Consider the following 7,500-nt stretch of genomic DNA (forward strand, 5'->3'; position numbering starts at 1 on the left):
ACCGGCCGAGGCGCGCCAGGGCAGGGCCGGGCCCTGTGCCTACGTTGCGTGCTCACAGGAGGTTGGCCTCGGGCACCGTCGGTGGCTCGGGCCACTCTGCCATTAATTACCCTTCCGCAGGTTCACCTACGGAAACCTTGTTACGACTTTTACTCCCTCTATATAGTCAAGATTGATCTTCTTCTCGGCGCTCTGCCAGGGCCGTTGCCGACCCTGGCGGGGCCGATCCAAGGATCTCAATAAACCATCCTGAAGAAATCAAAACCGTTTCACTGATACACCTGGTCCTTTTTAACCAACAGCAAAGAAGAGATTGGCACAGAAGCTGTAATATAAAAAACATCTTTTTTATTAACCTCAGAAGAGGGAGATTGCATCACAATAGTGATCTCAAGTCAGTGTAGGAGGCATTCTAAGGAGTACAGATGACAGGGGCCTTATATACCCACACAGGGGCTCAAAGGAAGGCGGTACAAGTACACATGAGAAGAGTTACATAAATAGATGATCATACAGAAAATACACCGTCAACAAATAGGAGGAGTAATAAGTTGCTGACATCAGTTAGAACAGCCTGACAGTTCTATACTAGGAGCAGGTGCATTCTACTAGATAGGCCCTTCTGAGCATGTGCTAGGCTCTGAATGAGAAAAACAGCAAATGGCCAGCACATAGCTAACTAAAATGGCTGCAAAGTACAAAATGGCTTTCAGCTCATGCTGACAGATCCCCTTGACTTTTAACAGATGGTCCTTTTAGCATGAGCTAAAGACATTCACATGATCCAGTATCATATCAATAACCTAATTCATTGCTAGGTGGGCATTTCTCATTCTAAATATTGTTAAGCGGATATATATAAGGTATAAGCAGGAGTACAAAGGGAACAGAGCATAGGGTCATACAGATAGCAGGAGAGAGTAATGACTATTACCACAAACAGAATTATTAACTTTCTAGTCCTAAGCAAATCCTAGAACCGTCCAGTAAAAACATTTTCAAGGCTCCTATGAATTTCAGTGACCATCCATTTCAACTTCAGAATAGCCAACAACACATGTCTAATAAAAACATTTTCACTTGACTTTCCAGTGTCTCCTTTATGAGGGCTAGAGTATCAATCATTATAATCAAGGAAAGGGTAAAGTAACATTTGTCAACTGCCCAGATGAACTTTTCTGTCGCAGAATAAACATTATTCCTAATGCAAATATTAAAACAGTCAGACATATTATTACAAAAATGATCCTGGATCCAGGGGACCAGGAGGACCACACAGGGCCATGAGAATTAGGACGAAGAGCTGCAAAGGCCTGCTCCTCCTCAAAAATGGGATGACCAATGGGGTACATTTCTAACAAAAAAGAAAAACTCCTTTGGAAATTAAAGCCACTGTACAACCAGCCAGAGGAGAGTCTCCTCCCTGTGTCCGTTTGAGCCACACAGGCAGGCTCTTGTTATTCCCACAGTGGAGCTGCACAACTCACAACTCAGGAATCACGGCCCAGTTTCAAGGAAAGGTTTCTTCTTTCAGAATAGGGCAATCACCCACCAGGGCAAATGCTCTCAGCGATCCTGTCCAGTGTCTCATGCAGTGCAAACATTTTCTTCACTTCAATCTAACAGGCATCAGAGAAACAGAACCTGTACCCTGAACTCAAGTCCTTCCTAACTCCTGTATTTCTCTGTTGGCACCCTGCTCTTTCGTTGGGGCCACACATTGCATCCAGTGTGCCCAGGTATCTCTTGACCGACAAAGGTGAAGACTTTACTGCCAGCATTCAGGAGCATGATGCTGAAGTGCCTGAAGCAACCCTTGTTTCAAAAGGGGTCACCTCAAGCAAAAACTTCCTTGCCGTTCTGGTCGGTCTATGACTCTCAGCTGGGCATCAAAAACTTGATCCATTGTTTCTCCTTTCTGATTTGTGACCCTGTCTTTCGCCCAAGACAGTGGCAGGGGTGCACACTTCACATCCAAGTGCTTCCGGCCTTCTACATTAACTGAGGTCCTAGTTGCCAGCAATGCTGTACTGGTTACCTTCGCCTTGACTTCAAGCTGGACTGGTGCTGACTCCCCAAGCTGGATCTGATGTCCGTGCCCCTCTGGCAATGGTTGTAAGGCAGCAAATATCTATTGGTGGACTGAACAAAAGGTCTTTAGACAAGGCACAGAAATAATCTATCAACATAGAGGATAGACTCAGAATACTTCCTAGTCCTGGGACGCCCCATATAGCAAGGCACCCAACAACCACTTTCAACTATGTGAGAGTAAAAAAAAACAACAGCCTGGTCCTATTGGCAAGTATAAAAGGAACTCTTTGATGAACTGGCAAGAGTAATACATCACCCAATCCCAAGCAGCCAAGGAAGTCTGTGTTCATTTACTAAATTCTGAGGAAAAGAGAATACAGACATACTCCAAATCCTTACATCTGTGTATTCCTATATTATTCATCTGAAGACTCTCAAGAAAAAAGTAAATGTTCTACACTTTTACTCATAGACTTTGCATTACTTGTACAGGACTGCAGACACTTCTAAAATGATTTCTCTTAATAAAAGCACCTACATTGTATGCTTAGGACCATGCTCTCATGTTCTAGGAGCAACAGGAAAATCTAAAACTGCTAATTTAACAGGGATTCCTATTACATAAAGAACTAAAAACTTCAACATAATGGGTACATTTTCTCCAGCAGAACATATTGTGACAGACAAAATCCTATAAAACAATATTTTCCTCAAAAATGTTTGCTAAGGATCACATTATGCAACCTCAGCTCTAGTAAGGCCTGTCAGTTTATGTACACAGACTAGCTAATAAAAACTAGCAATGCCCTTGCAAAACTGTATGTAGCATGAGAATAACATAAACAATAATGGTGTTATCACCTGAGAAGTTTTGAACAAAAACTACCCACATCTAGTTCCCCTTAAAGATCAAATAAGGGAACATCAATCTAGACTACTCATCCTTTCATAATTTCATCAGACAGGATGGGCAGTAACATAACATCTTTATTTATTCATTTCATTAATGCTAACAATGTTTAAAACAGTATTACTGAATAGCCAATTAAATGGCTATTTCACAGACAGTTTACACAGGCTAAAAAAAAGTGAGATAAAGAGAGAGAAAATATAAATTTGCCTACCCTTAATTTGTAGAGGAGCTAGCCTCTTTCCCCCATTTTGACAGTAGGAAACCTGTAACAGGTTTCACTTCTGTCAACACTATCAACCCCTATTTGTAGCAATTGGGCATAAACAAAGTCTGAGAAGGTAAATAGCACATTGAACTAGCTAAAGACCATGAATAACCAACCACCAATTCCTTTAGCAAATGTACAAGTTTAACATGAGGGCACATGAATTCAAACTAAATCCCATTGCTTCCTTAACTCAACCCTAAAAGCATTAGTGCTATATATATGGCAGAGCCATTCTCTTACTCAGAGCTCACATATACCATTATACGACGTCGCCACTACATTTACCACAGTCTTTTGGGGCAACTTGCTGGTGTGACGAGCAGTGTGCGACCAACTTTTGCACTATTTATTACGGCTCCCTTGAGCCAATGGGCTGACGAGCCTTGGATCTGCACCTGCGCGCCAGAGCAACATCATTACATTAAGGCCAAATACCCCGACATCCTACAATAAAGCCATGAAATTTTACAGTTTTACATTTGGTAAGATCTTTGATTTTTTGTGATAGATCCTGATAGTTTTTAACTTTACTCTCATATGCTAATTCAAGGGAATTATGAGAGTGTTCATAACGAACTGAAACATCAACCACTACAGCAGTACCATTTTTGGTGAACACTACATCTGGTGTTCTTAGTTCACCTTGACTATTTTGACATGAGGTTCCCTGTATGTCATCCATCCACACCTTTTTGCTCTATCAATTAGCAATTCCAACACTTTGTTATGCCTTTTTATTCTTATGTCCTTGGTTTTAGGACATGCACCTGAAATATGCGCAATTGTTTCACACACATCTTTACAGTATCTACATGTAGCAAATGTACGATTTCTTCCCATAGTGAGGGTTTCTCTAGTATACAAGACATTTGCTCTCAATATTAGCGCAGCTATGTATTGATTTGCTTTTATTTTGTTATGTTTGCTGATCCAAAAATTTGAGGTTGGATTACTTGCTAAGTATTTTATACCATCACCTTGGACAGGGAGATTTGCCCATTTCTCAAATTCTTCTTTCCTCCAGTCATATGTTGCTACCAAATTCAATTCATGATTTAGAAATCTACGTCCTAAAATGTTGAGTTTGTGTGTTTTAATGATGCTATCAATTTTTTCATTGATTACTTCTCCTGCATACATGAATGAATGAGCTATGTACAGATCTTGAGCTTCCCTGAGGTACAATAAGTTATTAACATTGTTCAGACCAATTGTCGTACATAACTTTGGAATACTGAGGCCCAAAAAGGATCTTTTTGAATACAGGAGACCATCACATGTGTATGCAGGTAGGTGTAGAAAATGTTTGACATACTTTCTAATTGTTTGATCCAGAATGTTTAAAGTTTTCGCTTCTGTTCCTGTCATTTCCATTTTAAATGACAGTTTAGGGATCAAGTATTGACAGAATATTTCTATTTTCTGTGTGGGCTTAAGTGGTAGATTGTAGAGTTTTTGATCCCAGTCAACAAGAACCTCATTAATTTTGTTGTTGCTTGAATGGCCAGTGTGTGGATCAAAGTTCAGTCCGAGGTATCTCTCACTTTCTCCCGGGTGGATGTTTTCAATGTTTTGTTTTTCAAATTGCCATGGTTACAGTTGTTTACCAGGATCTTATCTTTATGGTAACTTATATAAAATCCATGTGTTTTTTTCACATTAAGTTTTAATACTGTTAATTTAATGAATTTTTCAATGATTTTCAGATTTGTACTCATTCCTTCCCAGGTGTTGTTGAGTACTGCGATGTCATCGGCAAAGGCCAGAGCGGTGATTAGCTTGATGAGATCATTGGAGCCGAATGTGAAGCCCTTGCCTTCTTTCTGAAGATCACAGATCAGAGGATCCATGGCAATATTAAACAGCAGTGGGGATAAAGAGTCACCTTTCTTAACTCCTGACTTCATTGTTATTTCCGGAGTTGCTTCATTGTTTTTTCCCTTGAAAAATGTTGTTGAGTCAGTGTATAAGTCTTTTATTATGTCTCTGATGCATGATGGAACTCTGTGTCTTGCAAGACTGTAGAATATGACCATGGCCGACAGAGTCAAAAGCTTTTGAGATATCTACGAACACCACTGCCAACGAGCTTCTGTTCTTTCGTGCCCCTTTTATAATGTTTTGCAGAAGAGTCAGATTTTCGAGACAACCTCTCACCTTCATGAAGCCTTTTTGTCTCGTATTTATTTCAACGAGAAATGTGAGTCTTTTAGTTAATATTTTCGTGAACAACTTCATAACTGCCCTACCGATGGTAATTGGACGCCAATTACTTATCTTTTTGAGTTCGCTAATCGGTACATTCTTGACCGGTTCTTTTTAATACTGTCTGGTACTCTTCTCATCAATAGCCAAGACAATAAGATTCTAGGTAGTAGTCTTGGTTGCCTGCTATGCACTTTATTTAAGTCACTCAGACCAATCTTATCAGGCCCCACTGCTTTCTTTAAATCTGATTCATCAAAGGCTTTAGTTACTTCGAGCAGTGTAATTTCTTTACATAGACTTCCAATTTCCCATTCATCTGGTATCCGGTCAATTGGGATGAATTTGGGATTTTTCTTGTTTTCTTTTTCAATTATGCCGTTATAGTATTGGAAGATTTCATCAGCACTGATTTGAAAGGTGGCATCTTCTGCCCCATCAGTGATTATCCTGGCAATTTTCTTTTCGTCTTTTTGGAACATTGTCTGGTATTCTTTGTAACTGCCCTTTGCTTTTGCATAGTTTTTATTGTGTGTCTGATTGAGCCTTCCATTTTTCTTATTTTTCTTTGGTATCTTGTTTTGTACAGAGGCAGACTGTTGCTCATCTTGAGCAGAGTTCATAGGTTCATTATCGGGTTTGCTCGTTGGTTCGGTACGATTTGATGGTACAGGACTTATTTCATTCGTGTTTTCTGATATATAAGTCACTATCTCATCCATCAGATCCATAGCAGCATCGTGATGCTGGATGTTTTCGGTGTACTTCTCGATTTCTGTGATTCTATCATTCAGTTCATCAAAGTTTTTTTATTTTTGGCGCTCGTTTCCGATTGATAAAGTCTCTGCGCCTTTCTGTTGTTACTTCTACTGCAATCTCTGGTTCATCGCAGGAGTCATTCTCAGAGATATTGGATGCTTACAGTACATCCTTTGTCGATTTTTTGCTCTTATCTCTTCTATCTCTTCTTTTTTCTGCAATTTGTTTACTATTTTTATTGTCAAAATGCGGACCCATCAGCGCATTAATGTTTCTTTTGTTCTCGTATACTTTTTCCAATTCTGCTAATAGCAGTATTTTCTCCTGTGACCATAGTTTTGATGGTTTGCTGCTTGCTAGAGCTGCCAGTCTAGCTTCATTTTGCGCTCTTGGATGCGCGTGTCGAGCATGTTGTGAAACTCCATTCTGTGTTCCAAATCTGAGGTCACAGTAGCCGCACAGAAATGGCAACTCTCCTTTTTGAGGTCTTCCTTTACATTTTGCATAATGGCATGCAATATTGTGGTATTCGGCTTCTTTGTCACATTTTGATCAATACGTTTTGAGATAGAAGCCTTTATGCTTGTTGGAGACATGTTTTCTCAATTCTTTGAAAGTTCCCAATATGTCTCCACACAAGTCAGATTTATACTTTTTGTTTGGGTATTTCCAATATGTGACTTTTTTGGAGTAGTCACTTTTCTTTGTTATCAGTTCTTTGCTGATTTTGTATACATCCAGTAGGTTTTCAAAATTGGCTGTATCAATGTTATTCTTGGCTGTAGAGGCCACAAATTAAATGGTTTCGCTGAGGTCTACTGTTGTGTCTTCTTCTGCTTCAGAGGGTGAACTAAGGCCTATAACGTGACCTGGTTCGTTGTTGTTTGTTGTATTGTTTAAAGCTAGTGCTGGTTTGTCAAATTCGGTGAGGAGGTTAATGATTTCTTGAAAAGACAGCACCTCCTTATGCCATCTTAACGGGGTTTTTATTCTCCAGGAACTACCCAATCTGGAAATGTGTTTGTTTGCTTCGCCGCTTCTCACTATCACGCTCGTTGCCATGATAGAACCTTGTTTAGCCTGTCTCTATATACTTCTCAACGCAGAGTCTAGTACCATAGACGCAGTTACCGGTGGGACCACTGGGAGGTAAAGGCCACTCCAACTGAGAATAGGTTAAGAGAGTCATAGTTACTCCCGCCGTTAACCTGCTCTTCATTGAATTTCTTCACTTTGTTATTCAGAGCACTGGGCAGAAATCACATTGTGTCAACACCCGCCTCGGGCCTTCGCGATTCTTTGTTTTAATTAAACAGTCGGA

This window comes from Triturus cristatus, chromosome 5_1, assembly GCF_964204655.1.
Source record: "Triturus cristatus chromosome 5_1, aTriCri1.1, whole genome shotgun sequence".
Taxonomy (NCBI): domain Eukaryota; kingdom Metazoa; phylum Chordata; class Amphibia; order Caudata; family Salamandridae; genus Triturus; species Triturus cristatus.